Here is a 25,265-nt window from a genome sequence, read left to right as displayed (position 1 = left end):
AGTCGGCTCCCGAGCTGCCCTCAAACGAGCAAGCATCCTGGGGATGTCTGGGTGGGACCGGACATCCCAAGCGAAAGCAGGATGCGGCGTTGAGGCCTCATGAAAAATGAAGATGAAAACCAAAGAAAAGCGGCTCTCCCCAGCTCAGCGAGAGAGTCACAAATTAAATATTCATGCTCTGAGGGAGCGCCCCATAATGCTTTGCGAGGCACAACATTTTTTGCCCTTAATCTGCTTGTGGTGGCCCCAGGAAGAAGGGGTCTCCACCAACAGAAAGCCAATGGACAAGAGGAGCTGCAAGAGCAGTGTAGCCTCCCCCCGAACAGAAAGTTTTGTGCCCTCATCCTATTTTGGGTGGGACTTGAAAATGATTGCCCTCCCACACGGTTCCAACATGTTTTCAACAAAGTCACAGCTGGAACTTTTGTTTCAGGGTGTTGGAGCTGCACCCTCTAGGGGCGAAGACCATGGCTGCAGTTCCCTTGGCCTGAATTAAAAGAACAGGATTGTTATAATGGTGAACACCCCATCTAGGGGTGAAAGGCTGTAATTGTGGCTGTTTCTACAGCAATGTTGTCCTTTAGGGGTCATGGTACAAATGGTAGCATGTCATGCTAAATAGGTTTTTAAAAATATGTGGTCACAGTGCTGAGGAAAACAGTATGACTTGTGAAGGGGCATATGACAATGCACCCACTAGGGGTAAAGGATAGTGTTACTTGATGTTTAACAAGAGTAATCTGAGAGTGATCAAAGTAGATATAATTTATCGCCAATACTATGTGCTCTCACTCAGAGTTACAATCTAATGTTGCATAGGAATACAAGTAAATGTTTTGCCATGTGGGTTGTTGGATTATACAGGGATGTGGAATTCCTATAGCCCGACGCCCGGGACATCTTGTTTGGGGTCAAGGGCAACAAGTTTTTATGTTTACTTTGTCCTTGGGACAAGTAGGCCCAACCCCCTGCAGCACAAACCCTTTGGTTGCTTGTTTACAGAGAGTGGAATTCTCTGCAGTTGAGGTAATGTGTTTCCAAAAGATAATGCTGTTCGAACTTGTATATATGGTTCATTATTTGAAAGCCTTCATTATTAGGGTGAGTGCTGTAAATAAATGTTTTAAGGTCACACTTCACTACTGACGTTGGTTCCAGTACAAAAAAAAAAAAAACGTGTACACACGTTTGAAAAGTTTAGGCTAAGAGGCTAAGTATAATGCTCCCAGAATGCTCTCTGATTATATGCAAATGAGGTGTCATTTAGTAAAATGTGTTGATGCATGCTAGTATTTCCCAAAAATATTTCTAATGGAAAATCAGTGTAACCATTTTCAACACGATTATGGGAAGCATGAAAATAAACAAACACTGACAAAGCCAACTGATCTGACATATTTTTATAAGTCTTTTAGTTTCATCAATGCGTGTCTTGTTTTGACATGGCTTTTGTAACACTTTATTCGTGTGGGAGCTACCAGGCCCTCAACATTGTAACAAACATTGGCAAAACCCCCCCAAAAAGTTTTTGAACTCATAAAGCACACGTTGCCACCAGCGGCATAACAAAGGCCCCGCAGCCGCCCTCCAGGGGGCCCCTCCAGCACAGCACCTGCCCTGAGTGAGTCTGGAGAGGGGGCTCCTCCATGTTCTTTGCAAAGGGGCACCCTCCAGTTTTGTTACGTCACTGATTGCCACTGTAGTTCCTGACACTGAACAAAACTACTTTGTGTGGCAATATGCTCCTTGTGGAAGAGCAGAATGCGATCGCTCACAGTTAAGCCAGCCGAAAGAGAGAGAAATAGAAGTTTAATAAAAACAAAATGTCTTTGTTAACACCAGACCTAATTAGGGACCAAGACCCACATGTAGGTAGCTTTTTGCATGTCGCAAACAGCGACTTTCGCTGTTTGCGACATGCAAAAAGCACATTGCGATACACAAACCCAGTTTTGCGATTCAGTAACCTGGTTCGCAATTGGTAAGGGGTATTCCCTTCCTAATTGCAACTCGCAGTGCAATGTAGGATTGTTTTGTGACCGCGGGCGCAAACCAATCACAGTTTGCACCCATTTCAAATGGGTGCTAACACTTTCGCAAAAGGGAAGGGATCCCCATGGGACCCCTTCCCCATTGTGAATGTCACTATAAACATTTTTTCAGAGCAGGCAGTGGTCCTGCGGACCACTGCCTGCTCTGAAAAAATGAAACGAAAACGTTTCATTTTTCGTTTTTGTTATGCATCTCGTTTTCCTTTAAGGAAAACGGGCTGCATTACAAAAACAAACAAAAAAAACTGCTTTATTGAAAAGCAGTCACAGACAGACAAATTGCGACCCACCTCATGATTATTCATGAGGTGGGCATTTGCGAAGCCCTTGCGAATCACAGATGGTGTCAAGGACACCATCCTACATTCGGATTTGCGACTCGCAATTTGCAGGTCACAAATCTGAACCTACCTACATGTGGCCCCAAATTCTTAAAGAAAGTCACAAAAGTGCTCCCATGGTATATGTCGTACCCCTATAAAATATTTGTGAACTGTATTTTAGCATGGGTAAATACGATGTGTAAATTTGCTCATGTGAAAATCTATTGAGCATTTGCAAGTTCATTTTCCCTCCAGCCACTTTCTTCCCAACCCTGGAAGAAGTTCTAATTCTGCCATTGTCAGGAGTAAATGTCCAACCTTTCTTATTATGGGAAAATATTAGAGAGAAGCTGGTAAAAATCTTTAAAACATGCAGGTTAGTAGGTTTGCAGACTCAAAGGCATTCCAGCCCTGAAACTATTGCTTACTGCTTCCTCCAGCCCCAGTATGCAGATCTGCAGAAAGGTGGCAAAATAAGGAAATTGCTACAGTAGCGATTGAAACTCCAAGTATTCAAGCCCTACTATGGTAGTAGCCCTGGCATAATCAGAGAGGCTATTAATTGCTGCCATAATTTGTCGCCACACTACATGGCACCAAAGGGACAAGTAGATCTTTTTACAGGACAAGTAGATTTGAGAAGCAACCTGTCCCCTGGACAAGTAGATATTTTAATAAATTCCACACCCCTGATTATATCTTCCCTTGGGAGAGACAAGAATGATTACGCAATGTCATCCAAAAGTAATATCATCAACTTGTATATTTGTAAATTGTTGCATAGCATTGAGTAGTGTGTGTAATAAATGTACTCTTTAGGAAAAGAAAAAGCACAGATTGGACAATCATTTATTGAGTGTTATTTTTGTATGCTTGTTAATGGGGATGACTAGCTCACACCACCTCCCTTGAGTAAGCCTCGGACTGCTCTGCAATGCTACCCTATGAGAGTCAAGCGCTACAATGGGGTGTTTGGTTCCCTGTGGTGGTTGAGTGCAGTCCCATTACTTGTGCAGGTCACACAACCCATTGATCCACCCTCCAACAGCGAGTTAAATCTGAACCTAACTATAACTGTATGAAGCGCTTCATGAGTGATGCAGGGTTAAGTGGTTATAGGGGGTTGGCCGCAGGGCCTGGTCTGACAAAAGGCCAGGCGCAGCAGGGGTTGGCCGCAGGGCCTGGCCTGTAGCCAGGCTTTGCTGCTAATCCCCTATAGCCACCCAACCCTGCGTCACACATGTCCTTATGCCAGGTCAGGAGCTATGGCAACCCCCTATAACCACCACTCATGAAGTGCCTTTGTTTGGCGGAGATGTGCTCATATTCTGTGCATCAAAAACACTTCTCCAAAATTGTGAGGAAACGTGCGGAGTGGGAAAGGTGGCATTTTTTTTTAGTAAGCTGTCAATCATCCTGGGAAAATGGCGAGAAGAGGTTCCATACTACTAATGTATATGAGGGGGGCCAGAACGGAGGAGCTTCGAGGCCATTTTACATAATTGTAGTTTCCAAAAGGGAGAAGACTATCTCTGGTCTCAGCAGCACATGACAAGACCAAAACCACTCGTCACAGGCACTACAAGAGATATTGCACTTGATAAACGCAAGGATGTAAAAAACCTCTATCAAGAATTACAGATACCTATTCAAGGTGGAAATGAAGAGAAGAAAAACACTTGCTCTGCCTTGACCATGCGCAAGAAATTAGAATGATTAGTAATTTACATAAGTGGAGTTTGAACTTGGCAACAGCTTTGTTTATATCTCTAAGTGCTTCCTGTTGAGGTTTGATTTCTTTCAAATGAGCATCATGCCAGAATTAATCCTGCCCTGCGTATTTATTCAAGAAGAGGTCATCATTTTGTGCACAATGTTTCCCGAACTGGAGTACTTTCTACTGGCTAATTAGTAAGTGCTACCTCATTGTGCATCTACTACTCTACAGCTACATAAAGGATGGCAAGGTAATGTCTCAAGTGACCTTGTGTGTCTGTAACTTTGCCAATGTTATTGTTACTTGAGGGTTTTCATCAGTAACTTTTAAGATGACTCTACAGATAAAACACACTTAGATAGTTTATACTTTGCAGAAGTAACTGCTTCATAATCAAGACCGCTGAGTTCTTTAGGCTCCCCAATTGTCCTGATTATGAAGCACTTATTTCTGCAAAGCATAACTCACCCTGGGAGCGTGGGGGCCCTTCCCAGCCGCCTCACCACCTCTTGCAGGAGCCGCCATTGCTTCCGCACACACAGAGCTGCTGAAAGTGCAGTTCAATACTTGAGGAAGCAATGCTTTCATCTTTTTCCCTGCCCGCATGTCTGTAGCAGGGTAAGAGATGAAAACTTCAAGTCCACCAAGCGGGTGCATTTTAACAGCTCCTGCATGCTGGAAGTGGGGTTAGTGCCTGCTTTTGCTTGGCGGGAGCTGTCACAGATCCTGCCAAGCAAAAGCAAACAGCTACCTCCCAAGGGTGGGCACCTTGGGAGATAGCAGGAGCCGGACGTGGGGGTTGGGGGGCCCCAGGGCCATTGAAAATTTGTGAATGTGGGCGTGGATAGAAGCGATGTAATTGGCTGGCCACAACCTGACTAGAAAGGTGCAGTCGCCATTTTATGTTATGGGAGAGGGTTCCAAGGGTTGAAAATAGAAATAAGTGGTATAAGGGGTCAAGGTGGAGGTACCCTGATCCGAGGAGTGTGATTTAGTGGCGCCTTTGCCATGCACAGCAAATTACTCCACATGTTATAATATTGATACCTTCTTTGGCATGTTTGATATTATCACTGCAACACATTGCAATAAAATATTGATAAGAAAATTGTGCATGGTTAGGGCGCGGGTTATAGTTACCTTAGGGCACCAGTTATAGTTACTTGAAATAAGTAACTATAGCTGCTGAATTTCCTAGTTTTGTACGCGTAAATTCAGAACCTAACTATAACGTTCCTGTAACCTTAGTTTTTTTCAGTCAATGTATATATATCTATAATACATATATATATATATATACATATATATATATATATATATATATAAATATAAATACAGGTATAAATATAATTATACGTTTACATACACACACATATATGCACTACAATTAGTAATATTTATGTGCACTGAATTGATCACTATTTATCTATATTTGTGTACATTTACATGTAATTATTAAATGGTCAAACATGCACGTCTGTTGTGTATGATTATAGATACTATGTTAAAAAAAAATATTTTTATTTTTTTACATCCTTTTTAAAATATAATATTACATCCTTACAGGTATCTTCACTAATTTCATAATTACATACTCAAACAGGTATTGCTGTAGGGATTAGCACACTTTGATATAGGGACACTCATTAACACGTTTACTATATAAATGTATAAAGCAATTTATTTGATGCAATCCATATAGAGGGACAAATGGATAGGAGTCAAATGACGTTTTGAAAAATAGAATTTGGGCAATTTTGTACGTTATATGTATTGTTTGGTAGTTTGTACATATTATTGCTATACAGTTGTGCTAGGAGTACTGCGGTCATGTAGTGAAGAGCGCATCCTTGAGTAATTTTCTGAAGATGAGATGGTCCTCTGTGGATCTTATGTTTAGGGGTGATTGTACGAAGTTGACTCTGTACATACTATTTAAAAGTATGAAATAGTGTGCACAGAGTCCAAGGGTTCCCCTTAGAGGTAAGACAGTGGCAAAATTAGATAATTCTAATGCTCTATTTTGTGGTAGTGTGGTCGAGCAGTAGGCTTATCAGAGGGTAGTCGTAAGCATTTGTTGTACACACACAGACAATAAATGAGGAACACACACTCAAAGACTTACTCCAGGCCAATAGGTTTTTAAATAGAAAAATATATTTTCTTAGTTTATTTTAAGAACCACGGTTTCAAAATTTGAAGTAAATACATAAAATGCAAGGTACTCCACACACAGGTAAGTTAGGAACTTTGAATTAGAGCAATAACATATACAGTTTTTGTTAAAATGTCAATAAGCTATTTTAAAAGTAGACAGTGCAAAAATCAACAGTTCCTGGGGGAGGTAAGTATTGGTTAGATTGTGAGGTAAGTAAGACACTTACAAGTCTCAGTTCCTGGGCATAGGCAGCCCACCGTTGAGGGTTCAAGGCAACCCCAAAGTTACCACACCAGCAGCTCAGGTGCAGAGGTCAAAAAGGTGCCCAAAACACATAGGCGCCTATGGAGAACAGGGGTGCTCCGGTTCCAGTCTTCCAGCAGGTAAGTACCTGCGTCCTCGGGGGCAGGCCGGGGGGGGGGGGGGTTTGTAGAGCCCTGGGGGGGTGGGGGGGGGGGGGGGATTGGGGTGCAAAGCAGGGGTCGGGTTTTAGATAGGAAACAATGGAGAGACCCGGGGGTCACTCTAGCGGTGCAGGCAGGCACAGGGGGGGCTTCTTGGGACAGCCACCACCTGGGCTAGGCAGAGGGTCACCTGGGGGTCACTCATGCACTGAGGTTCGGTTCCTTCGGGCCCTGGGGGCTGCGGGTGCAGTGCTTGGTCCAGGCGTTGGTTCCCTTGTTACAGGCAGTCGCGGTCAGAGGGAGCCTCTGGATTCTCTCTGCAGGCGTCGCTGTGGGGTTACAGGGGGGTCGTCTCGGGCTACTCACGGGGTCGCAGTCTTTGGGGAGTCCTCCCTGTGGTGTTGGTTCTCTGGATCTCGAGCCGGGGGCGTCGGGTGCAGAGTGTGAAGTCTCACGCTTCCGGCGGGAAGAGTGAGTTCTTTGAAAGTTGCTTGTTTGTTGCAAAGATGTAGCTGTTGTTGGGCAGAGCCGCCTCTCACTGGAGTTTCTTGGTCCTGCGTGTCAGGGCAATCCTCTGAGGCTTCAGAGGTCACTGATCCCAGTTGGATGCGTCGCTGGTTGCAGGTTTTTGAATCTGGAGACAGGCCGGTAGGGCTGGGGCCAAAGCAGTTGTCGTCGTCGGTCGTCTCTGCAGGCTTGTAGGTCAGCAGTCCTTCTTTGTAGTTCAGGTTGCAGGAATCTGATTTCCTGGGTTCTGGGGTGCCCCTAAATACTAACTTTAGGGGTGTGTTTAGGTCTGGGAGGGCAGTAGCCAATGACTACTTTCCTGGAGGGTGGCCACACCCTCTTTGTGCCTCCTTCCTGTGGGCAGGGGGCCACATCCCTAATTCTATTGGGGGAATCCTCCAAAACTAAGATGGAGGATTTCTAAAGGCAGGGCCACCTCAGCTCAGGGAACCTTAGGGGCTGTCCTGACTGGTGGGTGACTCCTCCTTGTTTTTCTAATTATCTCCTCCAGCCTTGCCGCCAAAAGTGGGGGCTGTGGCCGGAGGGGCAGGCATCTCCACTAGCTGGGATGCCCTGGGGCGCTGTAACTGAGGGATTGACCATTTGAGGCTCACCGCCAGGTGTTATAGTTCCTGCAGGGGGAGGTGTGAAGCACCTCCACCCAGTACAGGCTTTGTTCTTGGCCACAGGGGGACAAAGGCACTCTCCCCATGTGGCCAGCAACTCGTCTGGTTGTGGCAGGCTGGCAGAAACTGGTCAGCCCCACACTAGAAGTCGGGTTGGTATTCAGTGGGCATCTCTAAGATGCCCTCTAGGTGCATGTTACAATAAATTGCACACTGACATCAGTTTGCATTTATTGTGCTGAGAGGTTTGATACCAAACTTCCCAGATTTCAGTGTAGCCATTATGGCCCTGTGGAGTTCTTGTTTGACAAACTCCCAGACGATATACTCTTATGGCTACCCTGCACTTACAATGTCTAACGTTTTGCTTAGTCACTGTAGGGGCATAGTGCTCATGCACATATGCCCTTACCTGTGGTATAGTGCACCCTGCCTTAGGGCTGTAAGGTCTGCTAGAGGGGTGACTTCCCTATGCCACAGGCACTGTGAGATTGGCATGGCACTCTGAGGACAGTGCCATGTCGACTTAGTCATTTCCTCCCCACCAGCACACACAAGCTGTGAGGCAGTGTGCATGTGCTGAGTGAAGGGTCCCCAGGGTGGCATAAGACATGCTGCAGCCCTTAGAGACCTGCCCTGGCATCAGGGCCCTTGGTACCAGGGGTACCAGTTACAAGGGACTTATCTGAGTGCCAGGTCTGTGCCAACAGTGGAAGCAAAGGTACAGTTTAGGGAAAGAACATTGGTGCTGGGGCCTGGTTAGCAGGGTCCCAGCATACTTTCAATCAAAACTTAGCATCAGCAAAGGCAAAAAGTCAGGGGGTAACCATGCCAAGGAGGCATTTCCTTACAGTGAGGAATTCCATACTTTGGCTGCTTGGACAGAGAAAGATGCACAACCCATGTTTTTTCTTGTATGGTTGGATTTTGAGTCAAGAAGCCGATCAGGTTTCTTTGCTGTATGTATTTGTTGATTTTCTTCATGATGAAAAGTGGTTCTTTTCCATGTATTGGTTTGTGGTGATACAAAGCAGATTGAAGGTGAATCTTCTGGCACCTAGTTACCAATGTAGGGACCTCACTGCCAAAATGTGCCCTTATGGCGTTACAAGTAAGAATAGTCTGGCAGCAGAGATCTGATTCTTTGCAGTATTTTTATATGTGATAGAGGTGACCCGTGGTTTAGGCCAAAACTGTACCAATTTTAGATAGTACAACAGAGACAGTGGCTTGGACCTCGTGCGTAAATCCTAGTTAGAGGAAGATGCCACACCGAATTTTCATAGTAATAAAGCTTGAACTTGCTACCTTATCCACTTGTGCGTTCACTGAAAGCTTGAAGTCGATGGCTAGTGTGCGGTTTCTCACCCCCAGGATAATTTAGGTGGGGAGTTCAGAACATCAGGCAAGTTGCAGAGTGGGTCACAACTTTTCCGCAGATGAGTATTTCAGTTTTGGATCAATTAAAATTGAGGTGGCCACATGTCATCCACTGATCAACAGCTTGGACGCAACTAAAGATTTTGGCGTTGACAATTTCTGTGAGGCTTTCCAGTTTAAGAAGTATTTTCTTTTCATCTGCGTAGTTGTAGCAGGTGAGCTGAAAATCACTGATCATTGCCGGTAATTACTTCATATAGATGCTGAAAAGAATTGGTGAGAAAACATAACTTTGAAGGACTTTTGCTTTTCTGAAAGGTGGAGAAGGGATGACATTTGTTCTATGGTGTAGGTAGAACTGAATCCAATTGAGATCTGCAGGCTCTATTACTGCTTCGTAGTCTTTGTAATTAGAGAGTCATGATCAACTGTACTGAAGGGAGCTGAAAGGTCCAAGAGAAGAAGTACAGCAACCCCATTGTGGTCTACTGTGTTCTTAAGATGACTCCACATGGTGATTAGGCCAGCTCCTGTTCCTAGATGGCATCCTGTTTGGAATTCGGAAAGTATGGAGTTATCTTAAATGAATCGTGACATCTGGGCGAAGGCTTCTCTTTGTATCAGTTTGCCCAGGGAGGTCTGTTTGCATTAGGTCTGTAGTTGTAGGGGTGTTGAGGATCCAGGATTATTTTCTTCAATAATGAGGGTATATATGCCTTTTTTTAAGTCTCCTAGAAAAACTGTTAAGGAGCTATTGATAAGTGGTCTGACGGGGGCCATGGCAGAGATTGTTAAAAAAAGGTTTTTTGGCTGGGCTGCATACTTTGACAAAACACTCAGTTTCTTAGAGTTGTTTCAACAAAAGGTGCGATAACCTAGCCTTGGAGGAGACTGCTGGAAATAGGTTGGTGCTGGTGGTTTTCTTTTTGTTTAAATAGGAATATAACATGCCTGCTCTGGTTGTGTAATGATGTGACGGATTGTCAAAATTCTTGAGAAACGGGATGAGATCCTTCTGCGCATTTAAGTTTTTGAAATTCTGTGAGAATTTCAGAAAATTCTTTATTTGCACAATTTGCATTGTGAATTCCGATTGAATAGTACCTATTTTTGATTGATGATCTAGTTTGTCTTGAGTTTTGTTTGTTTTGATCCAGGTGCTTTGAAGCTTTGCGATTTCTTCTTTTAGCTGTATTAGTTCTGCATTCATCCAGTGGGCTTGTTTTCATTTGTAATCTTTTGTTGTTTTTACTCGCATTAAGATATCAAAAGTTTTATGGCGTCACTCAGAAGTTTCTAACTGAATTTATTGTATCCAGATCTGTGGTGGATGTTAGTTGTGTTGGAAGGTCTCCAAACATCACTTTGTTCCAAGGTTGAAATGTAGTTGAAGGTAAGTTGGGCGCAGATGTGATGGTCTGTGGTGTCTTGTGTTGGAAGGCTACCAGGTGGTGGTCTGACTACATGGTGAGTATAATCCCTTAGAAGGTAACTAAGGGCGAAATGATGTAGGGTGTGTATGTCTAGGCCAGTGATGATAGTTCTGGGGTGGGGCATATTTTGTTTGTCAAACCATGCTTAGTTCACCAAGGATGCATTGGTTTGAATATAGTGTAAGAAGGTTTGCAACTGACCTAGAAATGCGTCTGGGAAGGTTCTGTCAAGAAATGTGTCTGGAAAGTTTCCATTCCTAGGTGTTGGTTACACTGCTATAGGGTTGCATCTACAAAAAAGGGCCTCACAACCTTGTATGGAATCATCCTCAGCTTTGGTGGGATTTGTTGTTTGCTTAACTATAACAGCTAGTCCACCCAATCGTTTGCCTTTGTGATCGTTTGAAAGCCTGGAGGAATAGCTTCATGAAAAGCTGGAGCCATGTCATCACTCAACCATGATCAGTTATGGTTCAGGTTGCAAGTCTGTGAGTAGGTCAAAGATGGGGTACTTGTTTTTAGAAAGGTATCAGGCATTTATCAGTGGGGAGTGTAAACATTATGTTTTGAAGGTTGTGTGAATTTGTTTTCTGGAAGAGTGGGGAGTGTCCTTTGAACTTGTATTAGGTGTACTATTGGTGACACTGTTTACTGTATAAGGGCTGCAAACATGTTGTTTGCCTATACTGCTATCCTCGTCCAACAGGGTGGAACAGATTTTGGATTGGGGAGGGTTGATGGGCATGTGTGTGTGTGTGTCAGGAATACTGGTTGGGATACTGGTTTAGAGTGAGGTGGTGGTCTGTGGATTCTTTCTGTAGAGAGTCTTGTTGTGGAATAGACATGGAGATGCAAGGGTATGAAAAGTGGCGTGTTGAGTTCTTTTAGTTGTGCTGAAGGTGTATAGGTTGGGGTGGAGGTGGATCATGAGAGTCTCGTTTTTAGGCTCTAAACAGTGCAATGGATGAAAGGCAGGTGGCACAGTGTTTATTAGAGAAGTTTGTCCTTGGTGTTTTTATGGATTAAAAACTGTGTGGTAAATTTGGATTAGGATGTGTATTATTTGTGATGGCATGAGGATCAGAGAGGGTGGATGTGATTTTGTGGAGTAGTGACATGGGATACTGTTAAGTAAGATCCATATGGAAAGTACAGGTGGGGAGTGGATCTTGAAGGTGAAAGGGGGTAGGGTGTATGTTAAAGGAGAGTTAATGTGAAGTCGGCGAGAGGATAAATAGGGGCTAACAGTGTTGACATTAGGAGTGGGAGGTGGAAGAAGTAGTTTTTGTGGTCGAGTGCAGGGAGTGTTTAGTTGTGTGTTTTGGTTAAAAAAAGAAGTGGTTTCCCAGCAACAAACTCATGAGTGTTCCTGGTTAAGAGGTTTGTTCAGCTTTCAATTCAACAAGCTGTAACTGGAGAGCGGGTAGAAAGCGGGAAATGTAAAGATGGTGGGAAGCTGGGTTTTCCAGCAGTATTGTTTTCTAAATGGTGTAGAAATCTGTACAAAAATCATAAACTTTAACAATGTATTTTTAGAAATAAAAAATAAGATACTTACCTTTGGTAATGCCATATCTGGCAGAGACATATTCTAGTTGCAGATTACTTACCTTCGAATTTTTCCTACGCATCAGTCTGGATCCAGAGATTTCTCTCGAACAGTACCAATGCGTGCTGTCAGGGGACATCGGTCGGCTCTGCGTCTGTCGTCAGCATTGTGTGTCCCATATACGACGTTGCAGGAACTATATAGGCTACACTCTGCACAATGACATCAATTTCATTTCACAACTTTCCATGCCAGACACATGGAGACGTGAAGAACACTGACCACTGGTGCGTCAAAACTAGAGCCCTGAAAGAGAAGTCCCTGTGCCTAGAAATCTGAGTGGGCGGAATGGGTGGGTCAATAAGGATTCTGAAGCTAGCATATGTCTCTACAAGATAAGGGGTTACCGAAGGTAAGTAACTAGTTCATCTGCTTTTGCAGATTTCCTACCTCAGAATAGATACCCAAGCAATACCATCCATAGAGGAGGGACTGTGAACCAAGATCATACTAGAAGTCCTGCAGGATCGAACAGGCAAAGTACCTGTCCCTTTGCAACGGACTATCCAGGCAACAGTGTTTGGTAAATGTGTGCAAAGATGCTCACGCTGCCACCTGACAGACACCCAGGACTGGAACTCTGCATGCTAACACAGTGGTTGCAGCTGTAGCTTTAGTACAATGAGCGCGCAAACCCTCCGGGGGTTACTTTTTAGCCAATGCATCTTAATATGGGGAACAACTCCTTTAGAGAGAGTTCTCTTCTGCACTCGACGACCTTCCTTTGTACACACATAACCATCAAAGGGTTGATCATCCACCCGGAACTCTTTGGTACGATCACAGTAGAACGCCAATGCTCTTCTTGGGTCCATGCAGTGGAGTCTCTCCTCTTTGTTAAAAAATACGGGGTGCATGAAAAGTAGGAAAGGTGATGGATTGGCCTACATGATAGTGCGTAACCACTTTCGGAATAAAGGAAGCCTGTGTGCGAAGCACCACTTTGTCAGAATAGATGGAAGGGAAGGGTGACTTAGATGACAATGCCTGCAGTTCACTCACCGTGCAGGCAGATGTAATGGCCACAAGGAAGGATGTTTTTCATGTTAGAAGCCTGTGAGGACAATTGCGAAGAGGCTCAAAGGGATCACACATGAGGAATATCAGAATCAAATTACAATTCTATTGGGGCATGATGAATGGTGATGGAGGAAACATGGGTACGACCCGTAGGAACCTACTAACAATAGGAGACTTAAAGAGGGTTGGCCAGGTTATCTCAGAAATGCAGAGACAGCAGACAAATAACCTTTGAGGATGCCCAAAGCAGAGCCCTGCTGGACCAAATAAAGGGTAAACAGGAGGACCTCAAAAAGAGGGGCAGAGAGGGGGAGTCAACAGACTCGCCACTATGCCACAAATTTATTCCAATGACAGGCATATACCATTTTGGTGGAGGGACGCCTGGCTGCCAAGATAACATTATGTTTTTAAGACAGAAGGTCAAAATCTATCAACTGCCACTGCTCAATCTTCACGCAAGAAGTTGGAGACTGGACAGGTTCTGGTGGAGAACCCTCCCCTGCTGCTGCGATAGAAGATCCTTCCAAAGAAGGAGTCAGTGGAGGATCAATGAGCATGCTCAATAGCTCACGATACCAGACTCTTCGTGCTCAGTCCGGAGCCACAAGTATTACTTGGGCCCAATGGTTCTTGATCTTCTAGAGAACTCTGAGCAAAAGTGTTATGGGTAAAAAGGCTTACAGGAGGCTTGAGCTCCATTCGAAATGAAAAGCGTTACCGCCTTGGAAACCCCAACAAGTAAAACTGCTGACATTGCGTGTTCTCTGCAGAGGCGAACAGATCTAATCAAGGCTCTCCCCACTGCCGAAAGAGACCTTGCACCACTTCCGGATGGAGATGCCATTCTTGATCGACCAGACATTGTCAGCTGAGTTTGTCCGCTCTGGTGTTCAGAGAACCCACAGGTGTTGACCCACCAGGGAAATGCCCTTATGTTCCAGCCATGTCCAGAGGAGCAGAGCCTCCTGACAAAGGGTCCACAATCCCACTCCGCCCTGCACATGGCAGTAGTGTTGTCCATGAACACCTGCACCACTTTCCCTTGAGAGAGGGAAGAAATGTTTTCAATGCCAGTCTGACTGCCCGGAGTCTGAACTCCATCAAAGACCATATGCCTCTGATATCCACCTCTCTCAGGTGTGATGCACCCGTCACTACTGTCAGATCTGGTTGGGGAAGGGAGAGGGATATGGCTCTGACCCAATCTTGCTTTGTTAGCCACCACTGCCTATCTCGTGCCGTTCCCTCCCTCCGAGATCTGGACCATGTCGGAGAGATTCCCTTGATGCTGACTGGACCGTAGGCTCCCTGATCCATGGGGCATTGGATCTCACGTCCTCAGCCACGCAAAGTCTGTGCAGCATGCACAGCATGGTGGCTTGAGAGAAATGGACGTGGTGGGCCACCCTTTCAGTAGCCACGAAAGGGGCAAAAGCAGACTGAAGGGGACAAGGGGGAGGTGGAACGTCCTGGCTGCAGCATTAGAATCCTTGAAACACTTGAGCGCTGAGTCTGCTTTGTCTTCAAAGTGATGGGTGCAATCAGAGAGCATGTCGTAAAAGGGTAGAATAAACAACCCCCTTAAAAGCCAGACGTCCTCATAGGAGTGGTGACTCAAGGCACCGTTGCAACCACTCCTACCAGTGAGTCGGTTGTGTCAAGCCCACATTGGATTGTGAACTTTACTGCGTCTCTCCCGTAAGCAACAGCTTAAGAGAAAAGCCTGGGCCTCCTCCAGGAACTTTGGCAGCACTTGCACAACCGTGTCCCTTAGAGTATTGGTGTAACAGCCCAAAAGGCATTCTGTGTTCATGGACCGCAATGCCACGCTGGAGGAAGGGAACATCTTCTTACCAAGTTGGTCCAGCCTTCTGGATTCCCTATCTGGGGGAAAAGGGGTGCAGAAGGGAATGCGCCCTCGTAAATAAAAGGCTTGGATAAACAAGCTCTGAGGTGTGGGATGCAGTGTTAGGAATGCTAAGTCATTTGGAGCAGCTCTATGGCGGCGGGCGAATGTCCTATTCACAAGAGCCCCTGTGCTGGGTTTGGACCAGGTTCCCAGCAGGACATCTTTAAGGGCTTCATTAAAAGGCCAAAAGGGTTCAGAGGAAGAAGCCCCAGGCTGAAGCACTTCTGTCAGGAGGTTAGCACTGACTGCCACTGAAGTTAGCTCAAGATCCAGGACCTCAGCCACTCTTTGAACCACCACTGATTAGGACACTCCCTTCTCTGTAGCCATGGTAAGGGGAGAAAGCATGCCATTGTCAGGAGAAGTATCTAGACCACTGACCTCACCCAGGTCCATCTGCCAGTCCATGGGATTTTGGAGCTGTATTCTAAAAGGTTCAGTGACCCCTCCCATTCCTCACCGTACCACAACTCAAGAGAATGAAGGTCAAGATCTGACCTAAGAGGCAAGGCCCCTGTCGGAGTCAGAATCGGCGTTGTGCGACACCGGTCTGGCTTTGAGTCTGAGTTGGCAATGAGGATGGGGTCAACGCCACCCGGGGGGGCATAGGCAGCGTCAGGAGTGTCAATGTCAAAACTAGAGTCGGGAAGGTCGAGGTGGTATGATCGATGCCGGTTCGGATACAGGAATGGACCCATAGGTGCCTACTGAAGTCAAGGCCAAAGTCGCTAGCGTGGAACCCAAAGGGGCCCCTTGCTGACCCCGTGGGGCCAGGGGACACTCCAGGGGGTCAGACTGCCCAAAGATGAGGCGCATTGCCTCATAAAAGTCTCTAAGTTGGGCAGGGATCACTCCAGCTCCCGGAAAGTTGGGGAGGCTTGGAGTCGACCAAAAGGCAGGCTACGAGGACTGAGGTCTGGAACAACAACACTCCTTTTCCCTCGTCTCATCAGCCAACGAACGGGGTGAAGTCGAAGAACACTTTCTCTTCTTTTACTTCTTGTGCATTGATTTACTCGCCCATCTTGAGGACTTGGAGTGGGACGACAAGAATGGGAGCTCCGCAACTGTTCTCAGGACATTCCTCTTGACAGGCAGCAATGCGGAACTGAGGGCCGGGACGCAATGAGCTTTAAAGACCACTTCCACAAAGCTTCCAGACTCACGGCCTGGCACTCTGAGCACGACTTTGGGTTGTGGTCGTGCTTCAGACACCACAAGCACACAAGGTGTGGATCCATCATGGACATCGCTCCATGGCAGAAAAGGAGGGCTTGAACCCGGTCTTAAGTGACAACATCTCGATGCACCAGGAGTATAGACACTCACAAATCTTCGACAAAAAAGTCAAAAAAAGATAAGTCCAAAAGTGACTGAGGGGTAGCTCTTCTTCAAATCAGTGCTGGCTGGTGAGGAAAGGAAAGAATTGATGTCAGCGTGCCAGTTTGGCGTTTATATAGGGCCTGCGATGTCAGATTTGGCATGCACGATGTCAAAAACTAACGCTGAGCCAACTGCCGCCACCTGACGACTGCAGGGATACTGCTTGATAAAAATGTCTAGATCGAGACTGACGCCTGGGGGAAATTCTATGGTAAGTAATCTGCAACTAGAAGTCTCTCTCAGCTCGGAAGCACAGTTTACCATCTAAAATGCTAATCCATAGCCCTAAACAAGCACTTTGGTTACAGTCACGGAACACAAGGCTATTGGACTTATAGGTAGACTCACAGAGCCAGCAGGATCCTAGGAGTGGAAAGTCAGGGGGCAGGTGGAAAAAACAGATGAAGACAGAGCTTCCAAAAGGGAAAGCAGAGCAAACAAAGAGGAGCAGAACACCTAAATTGAAAGGGGGTGAGTAGGGGAAGCAGAACAGCAGCAGACAGGACCAAGCATTGGCAAAGCCCACTGGATTTGCACATGCAAAATCTATTGGCATTGTTAATTTTTTGTTTTACATGTTGCACAGAAGTTAAGCTAGTGTGCAACATAGCTTAAAGTGTAAAAAAAAAAAAAAGTACAAAAAAGTAAAAAGCACTGTGACACAGTCAATCGTGGTCATGCCATAACACTTTTTTATTTTACTTTAAGCCATGTACAAAACATGTAAAAAAACTGAAAAAGGCAATAGATTTCTACCACGTGAAACTTATTGACTTTGCCAATGCACGTTAAAGTTTAACTCCAGATTTAATTAAATGACAATAAATTAAGGTGGTTGTAACTATGTAACTTGTAAACTAAGAGTAAATATATTACACTTCAGTTTAGTGCTATATCTTTCACAAGCACTGCTGATGTCATTTAGGGACAAAAGCCTGTGTAATCAGATGTGACATCCTATTTCATCTCTCTCATATTCCTTGAAGTCGGAAGACAAAACATGAAATTAATGCATAAAGGTTAGGGTAAACACCGCTGCAGTGTGATCTGCTTAGTCAAGGTACTGACTCTTTTTAAGGCCTGTTAGCATTGCATTGCAAGCAGGACAAAGTGTGGCCAAACAGAGCCACCATAATGAAGACCTCCTCCTTCACCAGCGATATCACTAGAGATGGCGTTCCTAGAACCTCAAACCCCTGCCAGGGTCCTTGGTGTCTGAGGTATATTTATAGACCACTGCCAAATAAAGAAAGGGGTAAAGCCGCCAAAATGAATGTAGCCTGGTGTTTAGGTAGTCAAGTGTTAGCCGAGATCGTAAGATGTTTCTAACTAAAATTGTACAAATAAATAAGGAAAACGATGACTGACTTAAAGACATTTATTCCTGCAGCTCTTCCTTTTCTAACATGTAAGGCACACTGAGGTCGTTAATTGAAAAGAACATGTTGTAACACTATCTTTTACAGTCCTGTGGCATGGTCATTTTGGAACAAATTGGGTGCCTTCCTCCTCTCCTCTGACCTGCGAGAAATAATAGTTCACTAACAAACGTAAGGCTCCAACGATAAATGCTTTTATTCCAAGAGGGATGGCAAAGCAAGAAATGAAGGGAAAGCAGACAACGTGGAGATGACATGCTGGCCAATCAGAAACACATAAATTACCGCGGCGTTGGAATACACCAATGGTACGTTCATGTAAGTAAGGGGTGAGTTCTAAGCCCCTTTTATTTTTTAATAATAACAAAAGACTTTGCAAGCACAACAAAAGCGCTCTGCAGGCAAAGCATAATAAGGGGTGCAGAGTTGAGGATTTTACAGCCTTTATAACACAAAGATGGGTTTTTCATTATGCAATAATACAATTCAAAACTAAAATGTTCAGTCCGAATAAACCACTAAGGGCCATATGTACGAACACATTTTCCCATAGACACAGAATGGGCAAAACTGCTTGCTACATCTGGCCCTATGTGAACTATACACCACAGATGAACAGGTTTTACGCTATGCTATGTTTGTAAACAATCAAATCTGGGTTAACATCGGATTGAGAAAAGGAGTAAAGTCGTTCCTCTTACCTGCAGGTCTGCCTGTATCTCAAGGGGGTCACAAGCTTAGACTGAGGGAGGTGGTTTGAATCCCAAAGGGTAGATCCAGTGGAGGGTTAGTAGGGTAACGAGGTACAGGTCCAAACAGGCAACTGCCCTTTACTTCTCTGCCCTTAGGCTAAACGTCGGTTCTATGATTATGACATGGACTGCCTCAGACAAAGAGCCCATAGATTTCCTTTATGTAAGTCCAATAAAGAAAGAGTGACAAAGTACCCCAAGAGTATACTCATTGATGGAGGGATCTTAACAATCAGGAAACTTATCTTTCAAGATGCCTGTCAACATACCCCCACTTAAATCATGGGGCATGAAAGTTTTGTCAGGTAGTATTTCTGTTAGAAGACTGTGGAGCGCTGTTGGTGGTTACAGAACGTCATACCAGCCCTCCAAACAGCTGGTGCAACTGTCTTTGTGTTTTAGCGTGGAAGTTTATTGATCAGCTATAAGGGTGAAACCCTATTCTGACAAGACTCAGTTAAGATACAAGACCTGCTTAGAGTTAGAGTAATAACGATTGAGATGAAAGAAAGGGAAATCACTTCAAAGAACAGAGAAGAGAAAGTGGAGAAGAGGTGGGGTTTGCATTTGGGGGAGTAATATTTATCGATTAACATGTAAAGCAGCATTCTAAACAGATATTTGCCCCTTTGCTTATATATCTTATTTCGTTCTTATCTTCTTTTCATCACCTTCTCTGCAAAGTATTTGTTTGCTAATAATTTATTTGCAATTGCAGTCATCACTAGGTGTCTGCTCTGCAGTGGATCCAAGGGGCACATACTGTAATTTGTGTCAAGGGTTTTTCACACAGATCATGTAAGTCAATATTCATTTTGAATTTGGAGAGGAAAGGAGTGGAGTTGGTGGGGAGTCGAAGTATGAGAGTGGTGGGTCTAGGTTGGCTTGAGGGATGTGTGCGTGGAGCTTGGTTGGGTATTGTTTGACAGTGGTTTTCAGTGGTTGAAAATGGAAAAGAAGAAAAAACAGGAGACTTTAAAATGGTCTATGTATATGTGGAATAACACGAGTAAATTATGCAAAACCCAATCACTCAATTTGTACAGAGCAGTGACCAGGAGGTGCACATACTTAGTTGAAATATAATTGGCACGCGATTCGATTAAAATCGAATCCACTAGGGAAGAACACGAAACTCAAATTATCTGCCTTTAGGAGACACATCTCACTTTACAAGAACTGTCAAACTTTGGTTATGAGGTACTGGTGGTGTCTGGTAGTGATGTTCCATGAAGTAGCATTACTCTGTTTTACCAGGCCGCGACTGATGTAAAGAATGATAATACTGGTTGAACACTGGGATCAAAAAGTTGGGCCTCAAATTTGTTCAGTTTATGTCCCTAATAAAGGAAACCCTTCTTTATTTAATCTATTGAGAGAACTACACAACTAGCATGATCCAATTCTGCTTGGTGGTGATGTTAACATAATCATACAGCCTAGCCTTGATTGTACATCTTCAGAAGATGCTGGTTCTCTGCACATGAGAAAATCAAAAATCACTGTAAGACAAATTACTGAATCATATGCTTTATCAGACATCTGTCCAGTTCGCCGCTCACTTTTACATGAATTTCACATGGGCTTACATTCTTTTCTGACCCTCAATGCTTGCCCCGTTGGCTGGATATGTTTTTTGCTAGCCATGCAGTTATTTCATACAAAAATAAAAAATAAAAACCCAAGGATTTTTTCAGATCACAATTCGCTATCTCTTTATATTAAGCCAAGTTATTTTCGAACTGCTGCTGCTTCACCTCTATGGAATTATTATCACAAACTACTCTTGGATGCCTCCTTTATTAGCTTTATGGAAGGTTCTCTTAGAGATTATAGTGGCGTTAAGATGGGATATCATTAAAGCCTTCACTTGTGGCCAGACTCCAAGCTTTGCCGTTCAACAGGGGTAAACAGATAGAAGAACGAGGAACATTTATGATCCAACCACCTTCAGTTAGAAGTAGCTAATACATCTAGCATCGGGGCGATGGTCACCCCATAACACGCCTAGACTAAAGTTGCCAGCTGATCAGAGCTTTCGATTTAAGAACAGTGAGTTAATGTGGCATCTATTGGCCTTCCAGATGAAAGGCAGGATTAGTAGTAATTACATTTTGACTATAATGAACTCAGCAGGGGGAGTAGTTACAGGTAAGCCAGGCTTAAGGGCAGTATTCTATCAGCTGAATTCCAATTTTGTTTACAGAAGAATGCATTGCTTCTCATAAGCAGATTCATAATTAACAAACATTCTGCAGCTACAAAAGTTAACCTACTCAGCAGCAAGAAGTTCTGGATTCACGGTTAGGTAGGGCAATCTCCCAGGTTGCAGCTGGGAAAGTGTTATCTAAAACCTTGATTCCCCCTTTTTATGACCTGCTTAACTCTGCAGCATTCCAGAGCTCATTATCATCATCATGGGGTGAAACACCTTTTTTTATTCAAGAAAAACAAGGACCCTTGAGACTGTGGTTCGTGTGGCTGATCTTGTTGATCAATTCAGATTCTAAAATTTACACAAGAATTCTGCCTAATTGCCTTGCAGTAGTCATCACAATATTGGTAGACTCCATGCAATAAGGATTTATCCCTGAAGGGACACAACTTTCCATATCAAGATGGCTTTAACGGCTCTCAAGTTTGTAAACTGCAAATAGAAAGGCATGCTAGGTTGATCCAGCTGGATGCTAAAAATGCATTTGACAGGGTCTCCTGGAGGTTCTTGTACACAGCTATGATGTTAATTGGGCCTTGGTCCTAATTTCTTAAGCTGAGTCAAAGTGCTACATACCGTATTGACTGCATGTAATCTCTGTATAAGTGGTCTATCAGATATAATTTTTATAAATCGTGTAACAAGACAAGGCCCCCTATGTCCCCACAGATTGTGCTCTTCGTATAGAGCCATACATTTAAGCTTTTAAGATTAGTAACCACCTTTCTCTCATTACACTTACATAATCTTGACGTCAATCTATTAGTATATGCTGACCATACTACTATCTTATCCTCTTGTCATTCTGGTGCTCTAGTAGCAATTGAACAGGCAGCCATACTATTTGGCAAAGTGTCTGGCTATATAAGCTAGATATTGAAAAAAACGCAGATACTGACTAATTTATCCACAGCAATATCAAAATGTGCCTGTCAAATCAGCAACATATTTGGATGTTCTACAAGTATGGAGGATACTATTAGTCTCATCTGCGAGTTATATGCAATATTTCTTGCAACATTCAGTAAATAGGACAGACTCTGCTTGTGGCTAACTGGTAGATACAACTTTTACAATTTTACAATTTTACTGCAACCTGGAAGATGTCCAAGACCAGCACACCAAACGCCAACACAGTGCACTCGCAAGCCTTCAGGGGGTTGCTTTTGCCCACAGCAGAGTTTATGGGGAGTACAGCTCATCTGGAGATGGTCTCCTTTTGCTTTCTCTGCCCCACTGAAACTGGCAAAAAGTTAGTTATCTTGCCAGTGCTCTCTAGTTCAATCCAGCACTAACTTAGGGTTGAGGAGATGAAGTCTTTCTTCCTCTTTAAGGGGTGAAGTGGTGCACAGAAAGCTGATGGAATGCACAATGTGGAAGGGCATGACTACCGCGGGCAGGACTGTCCATGTTGGCCAGAGGATCAATTTATCTGGGAAGCAGGATAAATATGGTGGGACAACGGAAAAGCCTGAAGTTCACTAGGCGTAAGGAAGGTTAAAAGCTGTCAATTGTCGTTGCTCGGTTCCCACGCATGGAGGTGTAGGTTGTCCAGGCTTGTGTGCATAGCTCGAATCTGCTACTGGGACAAAAGGTCCTCCTAAAGGGGCAAGCAAATAGGTGTACATGTGCTCATAAGCAAAAGTCTCAGGTACCACATCCTCCTCGCCCAGTCTGGAGTCACCAGGATGACTTGGACCTGGTCTTTCCTGATCTTTATCAGCACTCTGGGTAGAGATGGTCATAGAAAGGCACAGAGGAGTCCTGATGCCCAATGGTGATGAAAGGTATCTCTGAGGAAAGTCTGCCTTGAGAACACCAGCATGAAAAAGTTATGACACTGCACAATCTCTGCGGTGAGAAATTGATCGAGCAAGGGTACCCTTCTCCCCATTCTAGAAAGATGCTCTGTGCCACCTCCGAGTGCAACTGCTAATCAGGATCCGCTAGGCACTGAGTTCAGCTGCCCTGGCGTTTAAAGATCCTGCTGGGTGCCGGGCAATCATGGAGTTGGCCTGAGAGTTCAGCCAGGGCTTAATGGCTGGCGATGAACGATCCAACACCCACGGGGCAGCCAAATGCCCCCATCCACATCCACCACCACTGTGTTTGCAACCCACCGTAGTCACTATCAGCGCTACACCCTCATTTTTAAAAAAAGTATCCTAACCCCAGAAGACTTTTGCCCAAGGAAGCGTGCCCCCCTGCATCACAACTGCTCTCATGGGCTCTCCAGTGATCGCACCTTGAATTTCTAAACAACTTTAAAATTGGTTAATCACAGTACTGGTCCCTCATATACCTATTCTCAACTACTAAACGAGAAAGATACCTTTACACTGCCCCCTTGAATAGATTTTTCTGTTCATAGTCCCAACAAAAGGACCATGTCCCAACATTCAGTAACGGCAAATGTATAATTTCTGTTTCTGTAAGATCTTCCCATTCAAGACAAACTGCACCTTGTGTTAAAAAAAACTCCACATACACTGAGGTTGGTAATAACGCAGAAGAAAAAAAATGTTCCTCATACATTTGTTGTAGTTGTTTCAAAGGACTTGTTTGCAACTTCTCATAATGTTTGATGTTATTAAGTTGTCAGTGAGCTTCCACAATATAATCCTGCGTATTCATAATGATATGTCCAACCTTGTCTAATGATTAAATATTTATTGTAAAGTCATTCTTCAGAGTTTTCAACACCCTCTTTTCTTCCTGTTTGAAATGAGCCTTTGAATATGTTTTTTCATCATGTTCAATTCGGCAACTGTCTCTAATCCAGATCATGGAAGATGCAAATGTAATTGCCAGTGGGGGAGTATAGGGTAAAATTGAGATTTTGCTTTGAGGCCACTGCATCCTCCTCTAATTCGGATGATATTTTAATTTTCAAATATAATTCTTTTGTTTGCTGCTACTCCTCCTCAAATTTATATAATGTTTGCAATATTTCCAGATCTTCTTCTTGCCAACTAAGGCTTTCTTCCGTGTCTTTCTCTAAAATACTTGGATTATTATTCAACCCTTTTGTTGCAAAAATCCTAACCAGTTTTAACTTTCTTATATATTTGTATAAAAGCCAATTCTTGGCTGCACATAGTCAAAATGTGTACTGGGGCATAACTGTAATCCCTTTAGTAAGATATTTCCCTCAGCTTTACTTAACTGATTATTTGAAATATTTACCACATTCATTATGTTTGTTTGGATTTTTATTTGGTCTTCTTCAGTCTTTGTCAGCTGTTTGTTATGTTGCCTATTTCCTCTTTATCTTCTTCTTGTCCTTTTGTTCCTCATCCTCAGCTCTTCCTGTTCCCCTCGTTATATTTTTTGCTTTTTCTTGATTTGTAGATGGACCGGTTGCATTTCATCTAAAAACCAGACAACCCCGATTCTGCTTCATTCCTTTGTTTATAAAATCCCTCACCATCACTTGAGTCGGATTCTGATGGTGATGTATCTCTGCATTCTAGTTCCAAGCTTAACTTGTCAATAGTTTCCTTTCATCTCAGATTATCAAACTTCTTACCACATGTGAAGCTTGTACTTTGTTCATAGTCATTCCTACCACATGTGCATGTCCATTTTTCAGTGTCCTCTCTTCAGTTTCATGTTTGTCAATGTATGAATGGATGTCATCATAAAGTTGATGCATTTATCATGATAGGTTATCTTTAATGAGTTCCTCCTTTATTAGTTCAATTTGTTTTTGAATGTCATTTAATGCTTTTTCAGCATGCCTAATGAGAATTTCAAAGTGTCCCATAGATGATTTTAATAAATACTCTTCCCATTCTTGCAGTAGTTCACTGTTGGCGTCCTGTTGACTAGGGTTCAGGTTAAACCTAAAGCCCCATGGCACACTTTCCACTTTCAGGGAATTGGGTAACAATGTTACGTCCAACCATTAATTTAGTTCTATTCCTAGTAATTTCTCTAACTGGTTCAATTTCGCTTTCATCTGTACTGCACTTTTTAGAGTACTATCATAAACATCTTTTTGAAATTCTAAAACTACGTTCATCAAATAATTCACTTGCTCAATTTTTACATTTTTCATGGTTTTCACACATCTCCTCACACTCTGGTAACTCTGCAGATTAATCCAATCAATTGCAAACAACCTTACATCCCTTTTCACACCAATTGTTATTTAAATTAAAACTTAAAACAAGCATGTCATTCTAGGAAAAACACAAAACCACTTTTCAGAAGGTCCAGGCAGGGTACTGCCATGTGTCTCCTATATTGTATGAGAGTTGGTATGGTTTCTGCATGCAAGTTTAGAAACCTTAACTCCTGGGAGTTGATCAGGTTGAACTCACCTTCGAGATCAGTCTTGCCTATGCCTCAGCCATTCGGTTTTGGATTGTTTGGATGTAGTATCATCTTTACA

At 43.7% G+C, this 25,265-nt stretch overlaps 1 protein-coding gene across 18 annotated transcripts in view; it reads right to left on the bottom strand.

Moving 5' to 3' along the window:
- The window catches only part of MTMR3 (myotubularin related protein 3), a 1,044,680-nt gene that overhangs the window by 224,510 nt on the left and 794,905 nt on the right, over nt 1-25,265 (bottom strand). The gene's annotated exons all lie outside the window — the stretch shown is intronic.

Source organism: Pleurodeles waltl, chromosome 11 (genome assembly GCF_031143425.1).
Source record: "Pleurodeles waltl isolate 20211129_DDA chromosome 11, aPleWal1.hap1.20221129, whole genome shotgun sequence".
NCBI lineage: Eukaryota > Metazoa > Chordata > Amphibia > Caudata > Salamandridae > Pleurodeles > Pleurodeles waltl.
This window is presented reverse-complemented; position numbering and strand designations above follow the sequence as displayed.